At 36.6% G+C, this 26817-nt stretch overlaps 1 long non-coding RNA gene across 1 annotated transcript in view; it reads left to right on the top strand.

Annotated features, from left to right (window-relative positions):
- The window catches only part of LOC148955651 (uncharacterized), a 220038-nt gene that overhangs the window by 174387 nt on the left and 18834 nt on the right, over window positions 1-26817 (top strand). The window contains exon 4 of the long non-coding RNA XR_016143160.1: window positions 15839-16015. This is a non-coding gene — a long non-coding RNA (uncharacterized LOC148955651). The remainder of the gene's footprint in view (window positions 1-15838; window positions 16016-26817) is intronic.

The raw sequence follows: 26817 nt of genomic DNA, 5'->3' as shown, positions 1-26817 counted from the left end.
CCTGATTTTTAAAAAAAAGAAGAAAAACACCCCCTAAAGGCCATTGAATCTTAACGAAAAATCACACCATCAAATTCAGCGTATCAGAGAACCCTACTGTGGAGGTTTCAAGCTCCTGTCTGTAAAAATGTGGAATTTTATATATTTTACCAGAAGAACGATCACGCATGCGTGTTTATTTGTATGTTTTTTTATTTTGTTTTTTTTTCCAAGAGTGATTGTATTGATCCAGTTGTCCTAAAATATCGGGAAAGGGCTCGTTTGAACGAAAGTTATAAAAGTTCTAAGTGCCCTTTTTAAGTGACTATCGTAGGGCAACTAGGCCCCCTCCCATGCCCCTTTTTTCTCAAAATCGTTAGATCAAAATTTTGAGATTGCCATTTTGTTCAGCATAATTGAAAGACGGAATAACTACGCTTTTGGAAACATCATGACCCTCCACAGCCCCTAGAGAAAGGTCTTTAAGTTACAAAATTTGCCCATTGCTTACATATAGTATTTGCTATTGGGAAGTATGCATACATTTTTTGGGGCAGGGAAGGGGAAATTTTTTACAGGTGGGATATTCCACGGGGATCATTTTCCATGGGAAGGGAAATTTCCAGGGAGCTAATTTTTCTGGGGAAATTTTACACTGTGGGAATTTTCCAGAATTCCTATACGAAATTCTTCTTATATCTTGCTTTCTCTTTGCCGACTCAATTTTACGCGTGGAGATGTTAAGGGTAGCCTATTTGTCCGGAGTAAATTTTCACCAAGATTGAATTGTATAGTGAATTAATCCGTGGGGAGGAGGGATTTTTCCGTGGAGGTGTATACAGATTTCCTGGCATTATTTAAAAAACGATCAGATATTAAATAACAAGTAAAAAAAAACAAGTAAAAATAAACAAGTTTAAATAAAAAATCCAAGATTCCGGGATAGTTTCAGCCGGTGTGCGTGTAACTGAACCCCCGTGTAACTGAACCCCAAGCAACTGAACCCCTGTAACTGAACCCCCGTGTAACTGAACCCCACTATAGCCAAACCACCTTGCCACTGAACCTCCGTATAACCGAACCACCGTGCAACTGAACCCCCGTGCAACTGAGCCCTCGTGCAACTGAACCCCCGTGCAACTGAACCCTCGTGCTACTGAACTCTCATGCAACTGAACCCCCCTTTAACTGAACCCTCGTGCAACTCAACTCCCGTGCAACTCAACCCCATTTAACTAAACCCCCGTATAACTGAACCCCCATGCAACTGAACCCTCGTGCAACTCAACCACCGTACTTACATTGGGTAAATCCCAAAAGGGTTATGAACCATAGTTATTTAACTATGGTATAGTTATTTAACCTTTAAATTGTTTTAAATAAAATGACCGTCCCAAAATTTAGATCTGATGTATTTGGGGGGGGGAAATAAGGTGGGGTGGAAGCCCTCCGATCACTTTTAACTCTGCAAAAGTACACTGGAAACTTTGATTTCCAATCGAATGAGCCCCTCCCCCCAAAGTTCATACAAATTTTTTTCTACAAAAACCTTATGTGTTAGCAATGAGCAACTAGTTTAACTTACAGCCCTTGCCCTAGATGCTGCTGCTGGGGTTGTTAACCCCAAAGGCATGGTTATTTGATCTTCAGACTATTTTGAACAAAATGTTTTTTTTTATTTCGATCGGATGTATTTGGGGGGGGGGGGGTGTCGGTTAAGAGGGAAAGGCTGATTTTCCTGTGATTACCTTTGATTCTTCGAAATTTAAATTGAACTTTCAATTTCCAATCGAATGAGCCTCCTTCGAAGTTTTTACGATCATCCCTTCTATAAAAACCTTAAATTTTAACAGTTGGTAACTTGCAATAACATACAGATTGCTGATACAGGTGTATCAGCATTTTTTTTTTTGGAACAGATTAGGGTATCAATATGAAACTTCTTGGGCATCTACCTGCTACTACTGCTATTAATACTGCTACTACTACTACTAATTCAACACTATTATTACTTCTACTGCTCCTACGACCTCTGCTACTATTAAACTAGCACTATTAAGGCTACGCATATCAAGTTGAAAATTTTACAGAATGAGGTATTTGAGGTGGAACTTGAACTAAATCAAAAGACACTATGTGCATGCAGATTTTCAAAATGGCATATCTCAAAAAGGGATTTGTGTATTAAGTTGGAACTTTCAGATAGTGCTTAAATGGAAAGTCGGTTCACCAAAAGGAAATATGAGCACGCTCAGGCCTGTATTTACCACTAGGTCCCTAGGCCCGGACCTAGAAGCGCATAATGCTAGCGGGAGCAATAAATTATCACTGAGTAATTTTTTCCTGACAAAACCTGGACTGATGTGATTTATCGTCGCCAGGTCCACTATGCCGCCACGCTGCCTATTCACAGAAAATTGACTTTAAAACAACACAGGATTTTCATGGTCACTTATAAACCGGCAGATGTCTCCCAAGAATGGTAGCTGAGAGTTCGGTATTACCCCTCTCTTTCATCACTTTTCGCTCATCAGTTGTGTTCTGTTAACACACAGTTACATGGTTACATGGTTTCACACAGTTACAGTTACATGGGGGTTCAGTTACACGGGGGTTTAGATAAATGGGGTTGAGTTGCACGGGGGGTGAGTTGCATGAGGGTTCAGTATCACGAGCGTTCAGTTGCACGGGGGTTCAGTTGCACGGGGTTTTGGTAATACGGGGGTTCAGTTACAATGGATATTACTACTTGGATATAATGCAGAAAAAAAACAGCTTTCATCAAGGAGTTTGCAAAACTCCCTGGAATTTGCATCAAGAGGTATCCCCAGGTATTTTGTAAGGCGTTTTTCTGGTTGACTGATAATACCTAGATATTTGGATACCACATATCTTCGAAAACAATAAAACGCAAGATTTTTCATCATTGGTAGCGAGTCAATTAGCATCCATCCAGATATACACCTCCTCTAGAACATCCCTCTGTTTGGACATGAGTGTTACCTTATCCCTTTCACAGCAGCCAAGCATGGTTAGCAAAGTGGCGTAGAGAATCATTCTATGAAAGCATTCTAGATGATGTTGTGGTCGGTAACCACCTAGTAAAGGCTGGGGCAAGGTCCTAATGAATTTCTTGCTGACATTGTGCTGATAGTGGTATTGGGAATAGCCTGGCGGCTTCTCTACGCCGCTTTGCTAACGAAGCAGCAGTAGATACTGTTGCTGATGTATATGCATAAAATTAAAGAACAAAGGCCCTATAAATACTTTTTTATCACTTCAAGAAGATTTAGGGATTGGGTAATGATTCTTGGATCGTTTCACTGAAGTAAAACCAAAGAAGTTTCTTATCTAACGGTTGAATCTCCACACCATCATATCCAATTAATTTGTAAAAAATGATATTTCATCAAAAATGATCACCAAGATATTTCATCGTCATCTTCATCCATTAGGAAATTAATTTCATCTGGAAATAATTCAGCAATCTTTCTTCGCGCATCTACCTCGATCAAATCCAATTCTCCTGCACTGTACTTATGTACTGTACACTGTACAGTACTTACCTGTACTAATTGATCCTGGGGGGGGGTATATTGGGGTAACAGGCAAGTTATCCAAAATAAATGGGGAATTATGGAGGGATTTTGGCATTTCGAAGGGAGAGAACAGGGAATAACAGGGAAACGTATCCCTCCTTCTTACGTGCGTTGCCTACTCAGGTTGTTCAACCGGTTATATCGTACCTTATTTGGTACTTATGTATTATATCTTATACACGATAGAAGTCAAGTTTGGTTAATTTGTAATAAAATAAAATAAAATAGGATGAACATATAATAGTTTAGAAACAAATTTGGGCTATATATTTGCACATCAGGGGGGTGGGGGTAAAACATAGCATATATTATGTGATTAAATACAGCGGTGTCGATAAGAAAAAATGGGGGGGGGGGGAGGGGTGAATAGTATTTTTCAAAATCTGGGGGGGGGGGGCAAATTTGTCATTTTTTTCATTTTTCCCATGAAAATACCCAAAAAGGACATTTTCAATGGACATGCTCTCCAAAAGAGGTATTTTTCAAAATATATAGGGGTGGGGCAAAATCTAGGGAGAATATACTCTCCCCGAAGGCTATACTCAGGGGGGGGGGGTTTAGGGGGGCTTGGACCCCCCCCCCGATTTTTTTACTCCTAAAAACGTAACAAAAATGGCTATAAAAAAAAAATTTTGATGCGTTTTTTGAGGTTTTTTTTGTGTAACCCCCCCCCCCGAAAAAAATCTTTGAGTGAAACCCCCTCCGAAAAAATCCTGGATACGGTCTTGCCCTCCCCTGTCCCTCTCCAATTGGAACCACCGATTAGCTCCCGATGAGCAAGCCTGTACATATTTCCAGTATATCGAATCCCAACTTGTAACCTCCAATATGCTCTGTATATAATTATTTCTGCAAAATATCGGTACTTGCATCGTAATAAGTCACTCTAATTGCATAAAATTGTTCCATTGTATGACAGGCTTGAAGCTCGAAAATTCACTGAGACACAAGTTGATATGTAACGTAATTTGCGAATATTATAATTTATTATTTCAGTATGTCTACATTCTCAGATTTATATATAGAACTGCAACCATATTCAGGCTTCTCCATAATGAGCAATGCGAAATGTTGCGAAAAACTGTCATTATAGAAAATAAGGGATAATAATAATAATACAACAGTCACAGGAACAGTCATTCTCTCTGGTAGCATTTTAAATGGTTGTTCTATCTAGATATTTTCAAGCCATAATTAAGTCCAGTTAGCAACAGCAAGGTTTGAGTTAGACCAGGTACGCATGAAGAACGAGCTCCTCTAATTCAGAAGGATTTTACAATTTTTCGTAACTAATATCAGACTATTCTCAGGACTTTATTTTCCTTTGAATTTGTGTCCCCTTTTCCTACAAAGAAAGACAATCCTGCGTGCTTGCTCGGATTTAACGCGTACCCAAAGGTGGCCTTCGGTCACTACCCGTCGCAATCCGATGACTTTGTGTTTTTTTTTTCATAATTGTATTTAATGTTTGCCTTTTTTTTATCAGTTTTTCCTAACTCTGAAAATCAACTCACTCCAGAACTTGCAATAATAGATATCAATATGTCCTTCGTCCGTCTTCATTTGTTAAACATATTCTTGTCCTTTGGGTTGGACATTCTTTCTTCTTCAAGGATACAAACACCATTAGCAACGTCACTGACCACTTGTCGTCGTTAACAGCAGCTGCGGGAGTGGCGTAAAGTGTAGGTGTGGAAAACTTTCAGTTTTACGTGATTGCTGCATGTGTCTTTGTCTTAGGTCAAACAAGCATCTATAAATATGCAAGCTATGATGCAGCTGACAATTGAGAACTGTTTCTTTGGTATAAAACCCGTGAAAGTACTTTCTGTAAATTAGCAAAAATTATTTCATCACGTCTTGATGAAATCCAATTTCCTGTGAGGCTTTATGTCCCACTTATTTTACGGTTTGACACGAAGAAGGGCTTGGTACACAAATTATAGAAAGTCCTTTCTGCAAATTAGTGAAAATATCTTACCCTTGTCTTGATTAAATCTATCCATTTGCGAAAGTTTATGTATCTCTTATTCTACGGTTTGATGCAAGAGCACTCACAAAGGAAGGCAATGGTCAGCTACCTCCCTGGAAGCCAAAAATAAGCTGTAAAAATCAAAAAGAATACCGCACTTTCGTGACCAAAACCTGTTTTCATTTTTTACACTTCCGTAAAACATTTCCGTCGGTATTCCCGTTTCGATAAATTCCTGGGAATAAGCTGGGGAATCCCTTCTGTAAGTATTATCCAGCATCTCTTCCCCCTTTGAAATTCTAGATAAATAGAGCATACTCCACTATCTTGATTGAAAATACAAAGCTTGAATATAGGGCAGAGATCGACTGGAGAAAGACCACCCGCCTTAGATTCAAGGCCAAGCTATGTTGTATTTTTCTATCACTGCTAAATACTAAACTTACCTTGCAGACACCCTCTGAGACCTAAGTGGTTGATGACTTGTTTGATTATGTGAATGTGAAGGTGATTCAAGGTTTAATTCAGCCGGGATCACACTATTTTATTTGCCCAAGCTAGCTTAGTTTCACGAGACAAAGGTATTGTCCAGCACTACAGAGAGGCTGTTGAGATTTACAAATACCAACATTTAGGTCTAGCTTCGAACAGAGATACCGGTGATTTAAGAATAAATTACTCATACCTCGGTTTTCTCGAAAGAGAAGCTAATACTTTAGCAATCCCTGAAACAAACCTTGAATCACCTTCGCATTCACATAATCAAACGCGTCATCAACCACTTAGGTCTCAAAGGGTGTCTGCTGAAATGGAAGCTAAAGAAACATGGAAAGAAATAAGTTTTAGCTGGGCTGTAGATTGCCATGTAAATAGTAACCAACTGTATACAGACCGCGTTAAAAAAAAAAAAACTAAAAAAGGTGCGACGCGACTCTGCAAACTCAGATACTGTGAACCCGGGGAGCCTACGGTTTTACCAATTTCCACGTAATATTTTAATTTCACATACCAGGTGAGGCAAAAAGCACCTAGTCCTGTTGCAAAATCCTGATCAAGAAGAACACATGTAGTTCAAAATGTCCTTAAAGGTGATCAGTCTACCAAAGACAGCTCAGTCGTTCGGATGTTCCAATATTATTACATATTCTTTTTGCAAAGAAAGACGGCTATTTCTCTAGTTGTTCTGGAAAAAACACTAACATGGTGCATGTAAATACAAAGGAATTTCATTCGTCAGGAGCTATTTCATCGCCCTTCCCTTCTTCCAAAGAAAGAAACGAGGATTATAGAGAAAAATATGGGGGATGTTTTAAAAGTCTAAGCGCATCTCGTGCGGGTACAGCAGATTCCTAGGCCACCTCCGAAAAACTCATATGGGACTGTGTCTCATTAGGTGCTTAAAAGAGTTCTTACAGGATGCAATAAATATTCAGTCTTGCCACCGGATATACTCGATGTCGGTATCGTGACTTGTATTCCATTTCACTTTTTTTTCTTTTTTTTTTTGACTTGCTAAGTTGCTTTAGAGCGTCCAATGACAGTGCATGAGTGAATAAATGGAGAAAGCATTATATTTCATTCATTTTGTTTCATCGACTAGGTCGTTCTTAAGGTTTGTTCGAAATGTAAAAAAAGAAATTTCGTCATCCGTGTTAAGTTTGTTTTTCTAACAAACCGTAAGAACAATTTACAAGAGCTTGGTTATGCATTAATATTACGAATAAACTAATTTTTCTCCTTTTATTGATTCATGCAGTCATTGTAAGGTCTATCGATACTTGGTAAATCAATGAAAAAGTTCTGTGCAACGAGTTTCAGCCACGAAACCTATATTAAATTTTCATCCCACGCTAGAAATGGGTTAACCTCAAGTTGTAGAACCCTACGAAGAGTCAATAGTTTACTCCCATTAGTATCAGCTTTAAGGTCCATTCAGAATTAGATTTTACTAGTACCGAATTATAGCTAGCAAATTTGAACTAATAGGATTTTTCATAAAACTTTCTGATTACCTGAAAATATCAGATTGGCTCAAATTAGCGCTAGCTAAATTTCGATATTAGTAAAATCTTAGGGTAAACAGGTCTTTAGCTACTTGTCAAGTCTGGGTTCTCCTTAGATGCGCCTATATAGAGTAGAATTTCAAATTTCAGAATTGGTTTTCATTTGCCTTCAAATTTTACTTTTAAACTATAAATCAAAAACATATTTTCATAAGCGACGAAAATTTAAACAGATCTCTCCCATCTTGAGCCGAACTGAAATATCCAACTTACATAACAATGGTTACACTTTACCATAATTTTAGATTTTACATTAGAATTTTAACTAAAAAAATCTTTCTCATGAACAGTTTCTCATTTGCATAATATTCATTGCATTCCATTGAATATGCGACTGGTATTTTCAAATGAAAGTTTGTCTGAACTATGGAACGAATCATGAGCAAAAAACGACCAAAGTTGAAAGGGTTTTACTTTGTATCTAACTTGAGACATAGACGGAAAAGAGTGGCGAATAGGTTTTTAATCTATGTAGTCTCGTTGTTTTTGTGTTCATTAGACTGTTCTATAATCTTGGCTATGTTGCGTGAGCGCTCTTTCAAAATAAGGGGTTCGTGACTCAGGAGATAATATAGAAAAGGGGAGTTTAAATTGGATGTAATCATAATTGCTCGCATGTACATATGCAAAAGAGGGATCGGAAAGTTGAAAAGAAACGGATTATGAAAAGGAACCTATTTCGAAGTTTGTATGGTATTTTGTGGGGGATACAAGTATGAATGGGGAGCCAGAAGTTTGGAGGAGGGTGACACCCTTCCTGCCTCTGTGTAGGTGAAAGACCCATTATATCTATTTTACGAGTGTTTTCTTAATTATGTTAATAGCGCCCAACCGCCCTTAACCTTGAACTTTGGAAATAAGATACCTATTAAATGGATCTTCAAAACAGGGTAATGTTCCTTGGAATGTCCCTTAATAAGGACCCCATGGTGTTCCATCGGGCCTTGGGAAGTGGATGCCTTAAACGGGTATATAAGCCCCCTCCCTCTCCATACATGTCTGACCTAGTATCCACTTTTTAATTGCCTGGACGTAGGTCGATTGATAGTATCCGACGGACAATAAATCTGGAATCTTGCAAATCAGACTTGAAGATACCAATTGAACGAATTATTGTAAACAGAACGAAACAGACTGATCTCCAAGCCAGACCAAAATCACGTCTGTTTGTAAATTGAATTAAAAAAAACATGTTTTTTCAGCTGAAAGTAAGGAGCAAATTAAAAATTAAAACGAATAGAAATTATTACGTATATCAGGGGGTTCGCCCCCTAGTCAATATCTCGCTCTTTACGCTAAAGCTCGAATTTTGTTCGAATCACAAATCCCTGAATCACAAAGGTCGTTTAATTAGAATAGATAGCTCCTTTGAAAGTACTAAAAAAAACCTTAGCGTAAAGAGGGAGGTATTGACTAGGGAGCGAACCCCCTCATGTATGTAATCATTTCTGTTCGCTATAAGTTTTAATGTTCCTCCTTACTTTCAGTTGAAAAAACTTGTTTTTGTTATTTAATCTCTGATCGTTTTTTAAAATAATGCTGGGAAATCCGGCACCCCCTTCATAGAAATGTTTCTTCTCCCAAGGAAACATCCTCCATGGAAAGATCCTCCAACGTAACACCCTCATCCTATACCCCCCCCCACTGGAAAAATCTCTTCTGAAAACGTCTGTATGCTTCCCAATAACCAATACTATATGTAAACAATGGGCAAAGCTCATAATTTGCAGCCCCTCCCCCGGGAACTGTGGGGGATTAAGTCATCCTCAAAGACATATTTATTAAATTTTCGACTATGCTTAACAAAATGGCTATCTGAAAATTTTGAGTCGGTGACTTTGGGAAAAAATGAGCGTGAGAAAGGGCCAAGTTGCCCTCCAATTTTTTTGGTCACTTAAAAAGGGCACTAGAACTTTTAATTTTCGTTTGAATGAGCCCTCTCACGATACTCTGGGACTACTGGATCGATACGATCACCCCTTGGAAAAAAAAACAAATAAACACGCATCCGTGATCTTTCTTCTGGCAATTTATACAAAATTCCACATTTTTGCAGATAGGAGCTTAAAACATTTACAGTTGGGTTTTCTGATACGCTGAATCTGATGGTGTAATTTTCATTGAGACTCTATCACGTTTTTGTGTTGTTTCCCCCTTTTTTCGAAAATATGGTAAATTGTCCCAGACTTGTATCATTTGATGGGTAAAACTAAATTTGATGAAACCAGCATGTTTAAAATCAGCATAAAAATTCAAATCTTTTGATTTGTGTATTAGTATCAAAATTCTGTTTTTTTAGAGTTTTGGTTACATTTGAGCCAGCTCGCTCCTTACTTACACTTCGTTACAACGAACTGTTTGAAAAAGCTAAGATTTACGAAAGATATCTGTTTTCCTTGATTTTAACGACACACTTGTTCTACAAAATTGGACAATTGGAATGACTAAAAATTGGTTTGGAAAGGCACTATTTTTTTCGTAAGCATTGTCTACTACTACTGTAGGTTAATGTTAATTCTTAAAAAAATTCTGAAAAAAGTGTTTTTAAAGAAAAGTAAAAACCCATATTAAACTTAAGACCAGCAGAGATAAAGTCCTATTGGTACTTGTGCATAATATGGTACCCACAAAAGAAATCAAGTTTGGTTAATGCTAATGAAATATAATAAAATAGGATGAATATATAATAGTTTAAAAACAAATTTGGGTTATATATTTGCACATTAGGGGAGGTGGAGGGTAAAGCAAAGCATATATTAAATTCGTAACCTAACCTAGGTACCTCCCCCCTAAACCCCAAAAAACAACAGTTTAAATATCGTAAACGCAATGAAAACTACGCTTTGCATTCCATTTCTCTATTGCAATTAATTGCAGATACCCGTTTGGCGGGTTTCGTCTCTCGTTTCCTTGATACAGCTATAGCGGTGTGTACCAGATAGTGCACAAGTACCGTCCTATTATATATCAATTATGTTATTCCTATTATTATATCAATAGAGTAGAATGACGCATAATGCCGTGGTTTTAAGTCCTATGTTGAACTTTATGCAAAGGCATGTGGATAAAAAGACGAATAAGGGTATCGTTATTTAGCAGTCGTTTTTCTACAAGGAAGCTCTGAAAGATGCAATTGATATATGCAAAACAGTCTTCGGCAAGGATATTGATCAGAGTCTTAGGGGTTTATAATCGGCTTCTGCATTTTTAGCGGTATTTTTTAACTTTTGGCAGAAAGGCTTCCAAATGAAATCCCGATCCCTCGTTTTGCGATTTCTAACCCAGCTGAAGTTCCCACCGTTCCTGAAGATGTTAGTACGATTGTTACCTCTCATCTGAATGACTGCTGAGCAATGCTAAGCTTTCTTGACGAAACCTCTGTATTTCCGAGATTAAAAAACCAGCTATCTATGTGGCCATCTATGCCTCGACCAGAAAAGACAGTTCCAGTTGTTCCGTCGAATCTGCCCGCAAGTTTGAGTGCTAATTCTACCAAGCAAAGGGAGTTCTAGGTCAAAATTGGACATGCAGATAAAATAGACAGAATCGAATAACGAAGAGACAGACTGTCTGTGCATATGAAAGACGAAACGCCTTTAAATGTTGAGCCGCGGAGGCGGCTCAAGGTGAGCAAAATATCCATAGCAAGGCACTGCGTTCAGAACACCTAGAGATAATTTACGTTGTCAAAGATTACGACGGCCATTCCCGGTCTAGGTAGTGGTGTTTCCCAAGCTAAGCGATTTGGAAATTCTTCAGTTGTGCAGCTCACGTTTGTTACCAAGCACGACTTGAATCAGGCCCTCAAGTTTAGTGTTAAAGTGGAATATACAAAGCCACTACTGTGCTACAAGTTCCACGGTTTTGGTCACAATGCAAGCCAGTGTTAAAACGACAGTAAATGCAGTAAGTGTGCTGGCGATCATAGCCACTCAGAGTGCACATCAGACGTGCTCAAATGTGCGAACTATGAAGATGACCATGCAAGCAACAGTTTTCAATGCCCGATTCTGAAAACGCTGACAACACTAGCTTTACTACTCAAAGCCAAGGTGCACTGGATAACTCAAATCGTCGTGCAGCTTGATAAATGGCGAAGTTCGTGTGTTTTGTCAGAACATAAACGGTGCAAGAGAAAAATTAGATATTCTTTAATAGTTTACAGTACATTCGATATAATCTGTGTAAATGAACATCTGCTAAACGAAGACAATAGTTCAAGACTCGTTACTTCCTCCGACCACCAGTTTTTTATCCGCCCAGCTTAAAGTACCTTGGGTCGACCTTCGGGTGGTCTAATGATAGCTGTTCGAAACAAGTACAATTCTAATCTGTTTGGCTCTAATGAAGTATATCTCGCGGTAGAATTTTGTGGTGTAGTAGTATTTTAGTGGATACTAAACAAGTACTGAATTTTCAATATTAGAAGGTAAAAAGATCCGTTGAAAAGAAAATTTTTATATTTTATTTCAAATAAAATTTTAAGAAATGTATAATTAAAAAGAAATATTGTGAAAAAGTGAGAAATAATAAAGACAGAGCCAAGCAATTTCAACAGTTGAGGAAAAATCTGGAAAGGATAAGAATTACTTGAATAAACTTTCGTGCAAAAGTTTTGTAAAGCTCAACTTAATTATAGGAATGGAATTTCTTTCAAATCCCTATTCGAATATCCAGAATATACCATTTAACTTAGGGTAGAAGTTGAATAATTTAGCCAATCAAATAGGAATCTGGGTATTATCATTTAAATCGCTGTTCTAATGCTAGTTTCAGTAAAACTTGAGAAGTAAAGAATGCCGAAAAAAAAAATTTCAACGTCAAAAATTTATGATGAAAATTATGGTTAGGGTTAAAACTATCTTATTTTCTATGTTTTTTATTTCTTTTGTTTAAAGATAAATATTTTATGTAAAAAATTGATTGGAAATATTGGTTTAAAATTTTTTTACAAAAATTGAAAACATGGTAAAAAAAATGCTAAAAATAACTTTGTGTTAAATTTCTGTGAAATAAAACTTCAATTAAACATAGTATTTTATAAACTTATAAAATATACTCTTAAAAACCGACGCGGGGTTCGCTATATACCTCATCAGTCAGAAAATAAAGTTGCAAATAATTTCATTGCTTAAAAATTTTCCTAAATTATTTTATGAGTAGCAAGTTTGATTCTGGGGTACTTCGGATCACAACATTTAGCCTACACACATAGAACTTATTGGTGGTCACTGCGACACTCCAGAAAATTACAGGATCTTTTGGAGCAAAAACATGTTTGGGAGGAGTGTGGGGCTGGTATATTTAATTTGAGTTAGTTGGATGATGTTCAGTTAAACGACAGGAAGTTATAATAGGAATAACAATATCAAATTTATTATATGCCAAGCGACGCCATACAACGAAAGCATTCATTAATACACAGCACAAAGTAAATAACATAAAAGGTAATTTTCTCCCGTCTTCCCTGCACTCCCCCCCCCCCAAAAAAAAGACACCTTTATTTCACCTGGTCAATAAAGTGCCAATGTTATCAAAATAAAACTCGTTTTTGCTATGAACCTGTCTTAAGTCTGTTTTCCAAAAACAGACCTTGATTTTCCAAGATTTTTCTTTTGGTTGGTTCATGATTACGAAGTTTTTAGGGCAGCACCTCGTTTTTGCCTGTGTTGCCATGAAATTAAACAGACAAAACTAATAAGGTAAATGACAACGTTTTTCATCCGTAAAAATTCAAACATTAGCAAACAGAAGGACATTTGTCCTTCTGTTTGATTTTAGTGCTTATATATAATGTTATGTTTAGTCTCCCACTCTCACAGGCCAAAGAGCCTTTTTAGGGGTCTAAAGTTCTGTAATTTTTTCGGTGTTTCTTTTAAAAAAAATTGATTGATTGATGACTCGCCTTCAAAGCAAAGCTACGCCTTTAAGCTGTTTTGTGTTTTTAGCTTATTTTCTTCTGATTTTTCACCTACACTTCTTTTGCTTAAATTTGGAGCCCGTTATTGCCAAAATTGCATATCTGCAAATGGAAGTTTTTAATTAAAAATTGAACTTTCGACTTTTCCTAATTTCTTAGAACATAGATAGCCATGTAAATATCCATGTTGGGTACGTAAATATCCATGTACCCAAATTAAACAGTGAAAATTACATAGGTGCACCATTTACATACCTGGTCGACTGTTCTTTTCACGATCCTCAGCAGAATCCTCGGGAACTCATGGGATTACTTCTTAAATGAGAAAGCTGCTGGCACTCTGCATTAATGTGGGCCACATCCTCAACCCCTAAACTCTGTCTGGGGTAAGAATAATCCATAGATATGCGCACAGTTGTACAAGAAATATTTAAACTGTGGCAGATAGTTACACCTAGTTAGTCACAGACAGATAGTTATAGGTACATAGTGTGGCAGGTAGTTACAGCAATACAGTCAGAGGCAGATAGTTACAGGTAGATAGTGTGACAGATAATGACAGATGATGTACAGCACATGGCTAGATTGTCGTAAATCAAAAGGCGATATGTTTTCCGACGTTTTTTTTTAAGGAGAACTGAAAAACTGGGATTTTTTTTTAATATTTAAGACCGGTTGTTGGTACACAGGAGGGTTTTTAGATAACCACGATCAATCTAAAGCTATTTTGGTAACAAAGTTCCATTTCCTATCTATTTGTGCGAGCAGCAAAAGAGTATATAACGCATTTTGGGAACCACAGAAAGTTTTTTTTATATTTTATTTCTTGACAATCAAATTAAATAGAAGTTAATAGACTGAAATAATCGATACAACTTTCATACTCTAAGGAGTGGGCTATAATTTTAAGTTTTGCAAGCACAATGCCTTTGTACTACCTAGCCAATTTATTGGCTGGGGACTTATCGGACATAATAGTCTCCATAATCATAATTTTGTAGATAAAATATATTCAGTTTTGTAGTCCTACGCTTAATTTCGTTAATAGTAGAATGAGATCCGAGCAAAATCGTTATTAGGATAGGGAATAATTTCATGGGCGTAGGCAGCATTAGGCAGCATATTGTCTAGGGGGGGGGGGCAGTTGATAGTGTGATGGAGTTTTATCAACTGCTTTTTCCAAACTATCTGCTTTTTCAGCCATATCTAATGTAAATTTAAAGGTCTAGGGGAGGGCAGCTGCCCCCCCTCACTACGCCCATGAATAATTTCGGCTTCGTCGCTGTGCTAATAACTACCATCGCTAGACCCTTAGAATTACAGTTTTGTTATTAAGGAAAAACACAGGGGGTCCGATGGGGGGGGTCATTAACTCCCCCTAGATTCTGACAAACATTTTATTTGGGTATTTTCATTTAAAAAATCGACAAAAACCAAAATTTGTACCCACCCTAGATTTAAAAAAAAAATTCCATCTAGATAAATAGAAAAATCTTTGTCTCCTTCCACCATATTTTCTTGAATTGCCCCGCATACAACGACCAAATATACGAATATAATTTAAATTGATGTAGATATTAGCCTAACTTATACATAATTTACTAAAGTCTTTGTATTCGTTTTGCAAAAGTAATCGCACCCTTAGTTCCTGCATGCTATGATTTGTGGAAGAAGTAAAATCGCAAATACCTTTGCCTCATCTTACAGAAGCTGAGTTTCAGTCCGTTTGCTGCTGTTAATTATTACTACGAAAAAGTAAGAAAATGTTTATTTACACTTTATAGCATATTAGCAATCAGATTCCTGATTCCTGAGTACGTTTGTTTTGCAGTGTTAGAAAATTTCAACGATTGCAAATTTGTTTTTCCGCAGAACGCAGCATTTGGGAGCTAGGGATTATTGAGGGATCTAGAGAGATTTTGTATAAATTTAAATCTATGGCTTGAACTATTTTTATTGCATAATCTTTTGTGGCTTGGATTTATTCTGTTTAACTTACAATCGATTTACTTTTCGTGGGTTTACGCGCTAAATTGGTTCCTACAGACCACATCCTCTAAAATCAAAAATAAGTTTTCCTCATACTTGGCGTTGATCTCAGTCATATATGAATTTTTTGAGGAGGGGGGGGGGGAGAAGCCAAAGAAGAAGGAACATTTATTAAAAAACATAACAAATTTAAAAACCTTAAATTTCGGAGATTTCAACCTAGAAAAAATGGTCCAGAATTTTTTTTTTTTATCCTTCTCCGAAGCACAATATTTGCTAACTACAGCTAAAAAAAAATCTTCTTTTGTTCTTGCAGGGATCGTTTTTTGATTGTCGATGGCCAAAAAGAGGAGTGGAAGTAGATGTGACGTACCAAATCGAATACATCCGCACTAGACACTGCATACCCCTTTATCTTGGGGTTGTTGCCTGGACTATTTTTCATGTAAGGGGTTTGTCACTTACGGCAAGATGTATGAAATGGATCTAGAGGGTAAAGTGTTATTTGATACTCGATTAGAGCTCATCTTTTTTAATCAAATTATTTTTCACAGATGCTGGATCAGATGCTATTTGCTGACATCATAATTTAAAAAAGAATTTGAGTTTTGAGACAGGAGGAACAAAAGATTAATGCTGTTGCATCATGTGTCATATGTAAATAAAAAAGAAGAAAAAACTTGCGTTTTTTTCCACGGTACCGACCCTGGTATCAAATGACGTAACTATTAATAATTTGTGGACCATCCAGAACCTTTAAGTTTGAACCATAAATGAATAGAGTTTCAATCCTTAAGAGGACACAAGGTTTTCTTGTGGGTGGGGGAATTTAGACTAAAATTTGTCTTCAGTTGGGTTGTTTTGACGGATCTCAAGGATAATTGATAGTGAATGATTATTACATTTCCAATTAGACGAAATCTAATTCATTTTGCAAAAATGTATACAATTTCGAAATCTTTTATTTTCAATCATAATTATAAATTACATAATGCATAATTATTACTAAAAAAATTTTACTCCTAAGATACTCAATTAAAGATTATTCAAGTAGAAGATACTTAAAATTTTGTTGTTTTTTTCACGGCTTTATGATTGTCAAAAAAATGTCTGAAAAAGGGCGAATTAGCCAGGCAACTTCAACAACGTCCACTCAGGAGAATCATGCACAACTTTGCCTTTGAAATTTTACCGTCCTGACCGTCCGTCCCATGAAAAAAGATTCTGGCTATTCTCATATTTCCCCTTTGAAGTTATAGGTTCGATAACGCTTAGCTTTCACCAAACGAAAAAAATCTCAGTCGCAAAAGGAATTTTACACTATTTTGCGAAATGCTACCATCTTAGCAAATTTTTGGTACTTACTTGTGCACTATCTGGTACCCACCACTATAACCGTATCAAGGAAACCAGACACGAAACCCGCCAAACGGGTATTTGCAATAGAGAAATGGAATGCAAAGCGTGGTTTCATTGCGTTTAAAATATTTAAACTGTTGTTTTTTGGGGTTTAGGGGGGGGAAGGTACCTAGGTTAGGTTACTTATTTAATATATGCTACGCTTTACCCCCCCCCCCACTTTTTGTGCACATATATAGCCCAAATTTGTTTCTAAACTATTAAATATTCATCCTATTTTTTTTATCAACATTAACCAAACTTGACTTCTTTTGTGGATACCATATTATGCACAAGTACCAAATTTTCATTGCAGTCACTTGTAATTTTTGAATGCGGTCAAGGTTAATTTTTCAGTTGTTATCGCAGACGGCTTGAGAATTCAAAATTCTTGTTTCTTTTCCAAGCATACCACATTGGATGTGAAAATCAGAGTTAAAAATTTAAGCTTGCAAATCACAATAACTGGAATCTTAGTTCTTTCATTTTTTTACATGTTCATTCTTCAAAGTATTTCCTCGTAATATCCTCAGCTAATATTTCTTAGTTTTTTGTCTAAGCATCCACGTGTAAGAATCTAGTACAGAAAGAATGAAACATTCCATGGTGGGTGGGGGGGGGGGTGAATCTAAAAATTTAAAAACACGAGACATGAGCGAAACTATAGGGAACAATTCGGGAGAAAAATATAAATCTTAATAGCTTGTGGGGGTATCGATCTAAAGCCTTTCTCCTTTCATCCAAACCTTTCTGATCTTTTTTCTACATATCCAAACATAGATATACAGAGGAATCTCCTCCAAAGGCAGTATGAGACATGCAAGTACACTTGAATTCATTTTGCAAGAGGGAGTTTTAAATTAAAGAAAAAAACTAGTTATACGAATACTAATTACGATTTCAAGGAAATATCGTAATAGTCCCGATATTTTGGGCGAGGCATGAGCATAAGGCCCCGTGCGTACAAAACTGATTTGAAGCAAGTCCCGCACGCGTCATTTTTTTTTTTTTTTTTTTTTTTTTTTTTTTTTTTTTTTTTTGAGGTTCAGGTTTTGAGAGGGAACCATCAAGATAGAAGGAGCAAGCGACAGAAAAACACGCTTCAAACAATCTTGTTTAGTAATTGCAGCAACTTGATTTTGACTTTAACTAATTATCTCAGTATTTCCTGCATTAGAAAAGACAAATTTGCTTAATTGTATTTATTTTGCCAAAAATGCGCACATATACACACATTACATAATAACGAGTATCAATCAATGCCTCCATTTTCACCGTGAAACAAAGCCACGATTTATGACTAATTAATAATTAAGAGCACTTTCATCCAAGATTTCTGAACTCGAATTTTGATTTTCGAAAGCCCTAAACTAATCTGGAAAAACTAATAAATCCCCTGCGCTTCATGGTAGTTTATCAGTTCCGATTATGTGAAGTTTATGGCATCAGTAAATTATTGTTCGTAACCCATGCCGTTAACGTAATTAATAAATAGTAACCAGAAGCTACTGAAATGCATTTATAACATGGTTGTATCCTGGATTTTTTTTTTTTGGTGGGGGGGGGCTTACAAAAAAACTTTATCTTTATAAAAAACATAAAATTTGTTTATATTCATTTTTGTCACGTTTTTACGAGTCGGACAAACATTTCGGGCGGTTCAACCCCTCCTCCTATATACGGCCTTGATTTATAGATAAATTATTCTAAGATGTAGAATATTTTAAGAGCTGAACTTCTAAATTACAACGCGCAAATCTCAATCTGTAGGCTATCTTTATTCTTCCCTTTTTATTTAGAAATCGTCACTTTTTGAGATAATTGCCAAAATGTTTGCTGAGCTGCTCTCAAGGGGGGGGGGGTCAGAAAAGTAATGTAGGTCTGAACATACCTTGTCTTAGTGATTCTTTATTTGGGAAAAGCTTAGCAAGTAGTTCTCGGCAATTATCTCAGAAATGTGAAAGTGTCATACGACCTTTAAGCGTCACAGTAACAACATTTTGTTAGAGGAATTGATCTTATGTATTATACAGCTTTCTTTAAATCAGTATAAAATCACTAACAAATAAAATTTGTCAAAGTGCCTAATCATCAGTGTCGTCAGTTGAGCGGAAGGGGGGCATTTGCCCCTTTATATTTCGAACAGTACCGGGTAATATCATAGAAAAATGCCTTTTTGTATTTTCATTGAAAAGACTGAAAAAATGATAAATTTCCCCGTTCATTAAATTTTGAAAAGTGTATTTTGCCCGTTCACCTAATCAGTAAGGGTCGACCCAGGCCACTCAGCCCTTCCCCAAGTGATGGATGGGGGAATGCCCAGTAATTAAAAATCTGGTCCTAAGCCACGCCTATATAGTTTTTATATCTCTTTCTGTATATCCAGAAGGATAAAATGAACCAAGATAAATCATTCATAGTAGTGACTGAATGTTTTATCCGAAATAAATTATGAGCAAAACCTTGGATTTTTTTTCATGATTTTTTTTTTTCATGTTAATCGTCGCCATTCCAAAAGACAAGTCTCACTTTTTTTAGACCTTTTCACTGAGGAACGTTTATGAGACGATTTATCATGCATCTAGGTAGAAAAGACATTTTTAAAGAAGTAATACAAAGTTTTACTGACTTAGACATAGAAAGGATGAGATAGACGGTATCATAAAATACTGATAGCCAAATCTTTTTTTAATGCTCCTTTTTGGCTTTGAAGAACAATGAATTTTTGTATTAAAATACAAAAAGAGGCTTCTACTTTGGTTAATAAAACCGAAATATTCACCGTCTTGGAAAGCCCTGAATCAGATCAGGAAAGATAAGATTTAGATCATCTACGTTTTACGCAGTTTTTTCCGTTGTTTCACCTACGTTGTACGCAGTTAGGCGATAATAAATTATCACGGCTATTAAAAAAGGTCAAAAGCGACGACATGGAATGTTAAATAAATAAGACTGTTTATCAGAATCGATTTCGTTGGATTATGTTTTTCATAAATCAAAAATTAGGCAATATCATTCCATACACAGAGAAATAGAAGTACTGCTTGCGAGAGGTCTTGTGACACAAAAACGTCCCACGCTTTTTACTGGCGTAACATTCAACACAGAAGAACCACCAGGTGAAATTTATAATTTTTCTGGCATTTGATGCTTTAAAACTAAGCATGTTTTAAAAAGCGGGGTCTATCCTTTAAAAGGTATCTCCAGCAATAAGACAGAAATGACTTGAAAAAATACATCACAGATATAAACAAATGAAATTAAATCATAGTTTTACCATCGAACTGTAGAAAAGTTATCTGTCTTTTTATCTTGTTTCATATATCCTTGCGTCCTATGTATCTAACAGTTTTTTAAACTGTGTTTGAACTTAAAAAATATTTTTCTGATGAATATTTATCCATTTGACCCATTGGTGTATTTAAAGACATAAATCTACTTCATAGGATCTGGTTTTCGTTCTTGGCAAAATTAAAAAAAAAAAACAAGTTTTTTAAACTGAAAGTAAGGAGCGACATTAAAACTTAAAACACACAGAAATTCTTCCGTATATGAAAGGGGCTGTCCCCTCCTCAACGCCTCGCTCTTTACGCCAAAGTTTGACTATGTCTCACAACTTTATTTTTTAAAACAATAAAAAACTTTAGCGTAAAGAGCGAGGCGTTGAGGAGGGGACCGCCCCGGGCATATACGGCAGAATTTCTGGTCGGTTTATGTTTTAATGTCGCTCCTTACTTTCAGTTTAAAAAACTTGTTTTTTTTTTTTAATTTCTGATTGTTTTTTAGTTAATGCAGCTTTTATTTGTATAAAAATTTTACTTTTCTTTTGCTAAATGGATGTCTTTACAAATTAACTTACGTAACTAACTTCTATATTCGTATATTTTTCTTCTGGCAAAAAATACAAAGTTGCAGATTTTTGCAGATATTAGCTTGAAACCTATGTAATAGGGTTTTCTGATACGCTGAATCTGTCGGTGTGATTTTCATTAAAATTCTTTCACTTGTAGGGGATGTTTCCCCCTCTTTTAAAAAATCGAGTAAATTTTCTCAGGCTCGTAGCCTTTGATGAGTAATACTAAACTTAATAAAATTTATATATTTAGGATCAGCATTATAAACGCATTCTTTTGATGCATTTATTGACATCAAAATTTCGTTTTTAAAAGTTTCGATTACTATTGAGCCGTATCACTTGTTTTTTTATTGTTTTTTTTATTACGTATATGTTATTACTTATATGAAGGGGTTCTCCCCTTAGTCATTACTACGCTCTTTACGTTAAAAGTTAAAAAAAAAATTTGATTAACAAACCCCTGAATCACAAAGGCCGTTTAATTAGAATAGATATCTCTTTTGAAAGCACTAAAAAAAAATGTAGCGTAAAGAGCGAGGTACTGACTTGAGGGAGAACCCCCTCACATATGTTATAATTTCTGTTCGTTTTAAGTTCTAATATTCCTTCTTACATTTCAGTTGAAAAAACTTGTTTTTTTTATTTAATTTCTGATCGTTTCTTAAATAATGCTCGGAAATCCGGCGCCCCCTTCATAGAAATGTCCTTTACCCCAAAGAAACATCCTCCACGGAAACATTCTCCAGAGTAACTCCCTCCTCTAGCCCCCCCCTCCAGAAAAAATCCTTCCTGAAAATGGTTGTATACTTCCCAATAACCAATAAATAATGCTGGCAAGTCCGGCACCCCCTTCATGGCAATTTCCCTTCCCCCATGAAAACTTCCTTCATGAACAGATCCTCCAACATAACCACCGACCCACCCTTCCCTCCCACTACCAGAAAAAAAACCTCCTGAAAACTTCTGTATACTTCCCAATAACCAATACTATATGTTAACATTGGGTAAAGTTCATAACTTTTAGCCCTCCCTCTGGGAACTTCGGGGATTAAGTCATCCTAAAAGACATATTTATCATATTTTCGACCATGCTGAACAAAATGGCTATCTCAAAATTTTGATCGGGTGACTTTGGGAAAAAAATAAGCGTGGGAGGGGGCCTAGTTGCCCTCCATTTTTTTTGGTCACTTAAAAAGGGCACTAAAACTTTTAATTTCCGTTCCAATGAGCCCGCCCACGATATTCTAGGACCACTGGGTCTAAACGATCACCCCTGGGAAAAAAAAAAAAAAAAAACAAACAAACAAACAAACAAACAAATAAACACGCATCCGTGATCTTTCTTCTGGCAAAAAATCTAAAATTCCACATTTTTATAGATAGGAGCTTGAAAACTCTACACTAGGGTACTTTTATACGCTGAATGTGATAGTGTAATTTTCATTAAGGTTCTATTACTTTTAGGGGGTCTTTCCCCCTTTTTTTGAAATTCAGCCAAATTTTCTCAGGCGCGTAACTTTTGATGGGTAGCACTAAACTTGATGAAAGTTATATATTTTAAATCAGCATTGAAATTTGATTCTTTTGATATATCTATTGGTATCAATAACCCGTTTTCTAGAGTTTCGGTTACCATTGAGCCGGGTCGCTCCTTACTTACAGTTCGTTACCACGAACTGTTTGATAGTTGTCCTCAAATCAAAACTTTTACTGTATTATTTCATAAATCATCGTGTCTTAACGAAAGGACATATGTAACTTTTTTCTAAGCCTTGGTGTAAAAGTAAGAAAGTTATCTCTGTGAGGCTTAATTTCAAACAGAAATGAAAGATTGCTGTTTCATACTTCCGTTTTAAAAAGTTTACTTGCATTCCCTTAGTATGGCCTATGTTCGTAACGCATTCTCTTTAGCCAATTACATTACCCCTTAAGAGTTTGTCAGAAAGTAAAGCCAATTAGCCCCACCCTTTTACTTGTTGTCGTCATGTCAAACATTAAAACTGTAAAAAGAGTGAAAAATTTTCGAGTCACAATATCAAACAGTTCGCGGTAACGAACTGTAAGTAAGGAGCGACCCGGCTCAATGGTAACCGAAACTGTAGAAAATGAAAATGACATCATCATATTCGGCGTATCAGAGAACCCAATTGCCAAGGTTTCAAGCTCCTATCTACAAAAAAGTGAAATTTTGCATTTTTTGCCAGAAGAAAGATCACGGATGCGTGTTTATTTTTTTTATTATTTTTTTTCCCCAGGGGTGATCGTATCGACCCAGTGGTCCTAGAATATCATGGAAGGGCTCATTCAAACGGAAATTAAAAGCTCTAGTGCCCTTCTTAAGTGACCAAAAAATGTAGGGCAACTAGGCCCCCTCCCACGCTCATTTTTTTCCAAAGTCACCCGATCAAAATTTTGAGATAACCATTTTGTTCAGCATGGTCGAAAATATGATAACTATGTCTTTTAGGATGACTTAATCCCCCGAAGTCCCCGGGGGGAGGGCTGAAAGTTATGAACGTTACCCAACGTTAGCAAATAGTATTGGTTATTGGGAAGTATACAGACATTTTCAGGTGGGATTTTTTCTGGTAGTGGGGGGGGGGCTGGGTCGGGGGTTGTGTGGGAGGATCTTTCCATGGAGGAAGTTTTCATGGGGGAAGGGACATTGCTATGAAGGGGGCGCCGGATTTCCCAGCATTATTTAAAAAAAAAGATCAGAAATTAAATATAAAAAACAAGTTTTTCAAATGAAAGCAAGGAGCAACATCAAAACTTAAAACGACAGAAAACATTACGTATGTGATTGGGTTCACCTCCTAGTCAATACCTCGCTCTTTAAGCCAAAGATTTTTTACTACTTTCATAAGAGCTATTTATTCTAATTAACGGCATTTGTGATTAAGGGGTCATTTTTAAAGAATTGTAACAAAATTCGAATTTTAGCTTGAAGAGCAAGGCATTGACTAGGGGGTGAACCCTCTAATATATGTATTAAAATATATAAATATAGAAGTTCGTTACGTAAGTTAATTCGTAAGTTACGTATATTTATTACTAATAAAAACATTCGTAAGTGAAATTAAACAAGTTTCGAGAAAGCAATTTAACCAAATAAAAGTAAAATTAATATTCAAATTTTGTTTTAATTATTCATGTACGGTGAGCCAAAATCAAAACCTGCATTAATTCAAAAACGTTCAAAAATTAAATAAAAGAACAAGTTTTTTTAACTGAAAGTTAGGAACAACGTTAAAACTTAAAACGAACAGAAATTATTCCGTATATGAAAGGGGCTGTCCCCTCCTCAACGTCTCGCTCTTTACGCTAAGGTTTCACTTTCTCACAAATCTATTTGTTTAAACAATAAAAAACTTTAGCGTAAAGAGCGAGGCGTTGAGGAGGGGACAGCCCCTTTCATATACGGAACAATTTCTATTCGTTTTAAGTTTTAACGTCGTTCCTTACTTTCAGTTAAAAAAAACCTGTTTTTTTATTTTTATTTTGTAAAGATCAGATTTTCTATTTCTCGGCGTTTATTTCCGTTAGCTAACAGTTCGCATTTATTAACAAATATCTACTTCAAAGGGGGGAGACGAGGCATGGTTGGGACAGAAATGTAAGGGAACTCCACCTTCTTGTAACCTTATTGGGTCGCCTATGCTCCTATCGAAAATTTTAAGCCAATAAAAGGAATGAAAAGATGTTGAGCCACCAGCAGATAATTTGCAAGAAGTCCCTCTATTTCTCATTCACTGGAAAATAATGATTTCGGAAAATGTTGAGAAACTATAATTTTATAATTCTAATTTTACAGCTCATAAATGAATGATTTTATGCACTTTTATATACTAAAATAAAGCAATGTTGTTCAGCTACATACTGCAATATTCACAGGTTGTTTGTTCACTTGAATCTTTTAATGAAACTCTATTCTTGTGAAAAGGGTAAGCACCTTATTTATGCTGTCCTGGAAGACAAATATAATGTCAGTAATGACTTTCTGCTTTGGTCACTACAAAATTACAGATTTAATCACATATGAATCTAATAAAAAGTCGACTTTCCCCGAAAAGGAAATTCCGATGGGACTAGTTCCCTGAAACATTATGTTCCTAAAAGCTAAAGTTTAGAGCCTAAAGAGTCTAACTCTAAGCCGAGTTCAGAAACCTTGAATCTATTAAAACAAATCACTAAATGAAAAAAAACGCGCAAAATTGAGCAAATTAAATTCAGGCCAATTTTGTTGAATATTATCTACAAGCAAAACAAAGAAAAGGAAAAACGAAACAGGTTCCTTTTTATCACATTTGTCACTATTCCTCACACTGAATAACTTACGAAGACATGAAACTTGGGATACATACGAAGGAATCGCTACAGCAGCCCCAACTTTACAAGGGAGTTCCTCGCTGAAAAACAAAGAAATAAATTTGAGACCAAATAAATGCAAAACATCTGGAAGTACCAAGGACATTAACACAAAACGTTTTTGTCCCCCGCCCTAGACCCATCTTAGGACTATTCATGGACTTAGATCAACATTTTCCAAATATCATTTCACAATCCTCAAGTTTTAAGGTGTATACACATTTGGCCAGTGTTGCCACATTGAACTGTGAAAATAAGTAAAATTAATGAAATTTTACAACGCTTTTTATCCGTAAAAATTCAAACATGGACAATCTGCTGATTCCCAAAGACAGCTGCACCTTCTTAAACTGTTTGGTGCTATGTGTTTTTATCGTATTTCTTGGGAGTATTGCTGACTTGGGAAATCTTTTTTGCTGACTTGGGAATTCCCAAGAGAGCCCTGTTTTAAATGGTCAGGTGTTATGTAATAAAGGATGACGCAATCTTATGTGACATGTTTCATCAGAACCCGTGGGGAGCCCCCGCATGTAACTGAGCACAGCGTACACGTGGGCGTTACACAATAACAGTAGAATGGGGGGTGTTACTCCGGAACGAACACCAAATATGGGCATAAAATACGGAACGAACTCCTTATATGGGCATAGAGTCATTAGGGAGAAAGATTACGTAATGGGGTCAATGACCTCTTTTTCCAAGATCGATTTATTTGTTGTTTCTATGTGTAATAACTCCGGGACGAAGGTTGCACATGCGCATTGAATTCTAACGGGAACAATGTTATTGATCTAGGACTCGAGAGGAAATGGATTTCTGAGAAATTGATTGCGTAATCAAAGTGTGTCAACAACAACAACATTGACCTTGACATTCGCTGAGAGCGTGCACTTACAACAACATCGACCTTGGAACACCTGTGCAGTCGACCTCAATTCACCTATCGTGAATCAATAATTCCCCTTAGAAACAACAAATTAATTTCCCCTTCTTGACAGATCAATCAATCAATGACATCATCTGTCAGACTTTAAAAATTTCCGCCTAGAAACATTTCTCCAGGAATAGATCCATATCATTAATGTCTTTGCCTCGGGAACAACTCTTTTGGTCGAACTCCAAAGGATATTAATAACCAACGGCCATGGAAACAATTAGGCAAGAAACATCTTAGCGATGAATTGTTTGAGCGCGCGAGAAGGTGTCCTATTAATTTGAAATGCGTTAGCACAGAGATGCCAATAACAAAGGAACACGCTGAATTTACGTTTAGTGATTATTTGGGCGAAACCGTTTTAGACAGGTTATGGAACTATTTCGGCGAAACAGATAGAGACATTTTAAAAGAAGATTTTTGAAGAGATTTTGGAGGAGGTTTTGAGTGTGGTCGTTATAATACACAAGTTTCATTTGAACAGTGTTGTGAGGTCCTCTAACCCAACCCCAAAGGGTTCCAATCCTCCTACCCCAACCCCGAAGGAAGCCCCCGGTCCTCAAAGCCCCCCAAACTCCCAAAGACCCTCCACCGGTCCCCCAAAGGCCCACCCAGACCCCCAAATGCCATCCCCAGGCCACAAATGTCCCCCAGGCTCCCAACTGTCCCCCCGGACACTCAAAGGCCCCCCAAGCTCCCAAAGGGCCACCGGCGCCCCAAAGGCCCACCCAGACCCCCA

The sequence above is a fragment of the Artemia sp. Qi Xiang Cuo genome, chromosome 2 (assembly GCF_049724085.1).
Source record: "Artemia sp. Qi Xiang Cuo chromosome 2, ASM4972408v1, whole genome shotgun sequence".
Taxonomy (NCBI): Eukaryota; Metazoa; Arthropoda; class Branchiopoda; order Anostraca; family Artemiidae; genus Artemia; species Artemia sp. Qi Xiang Cuo.
Note: the sequence above shows the minus strand (reverse complement) of the source record. Positions and strands in the feature narration are given on the sequence as shown.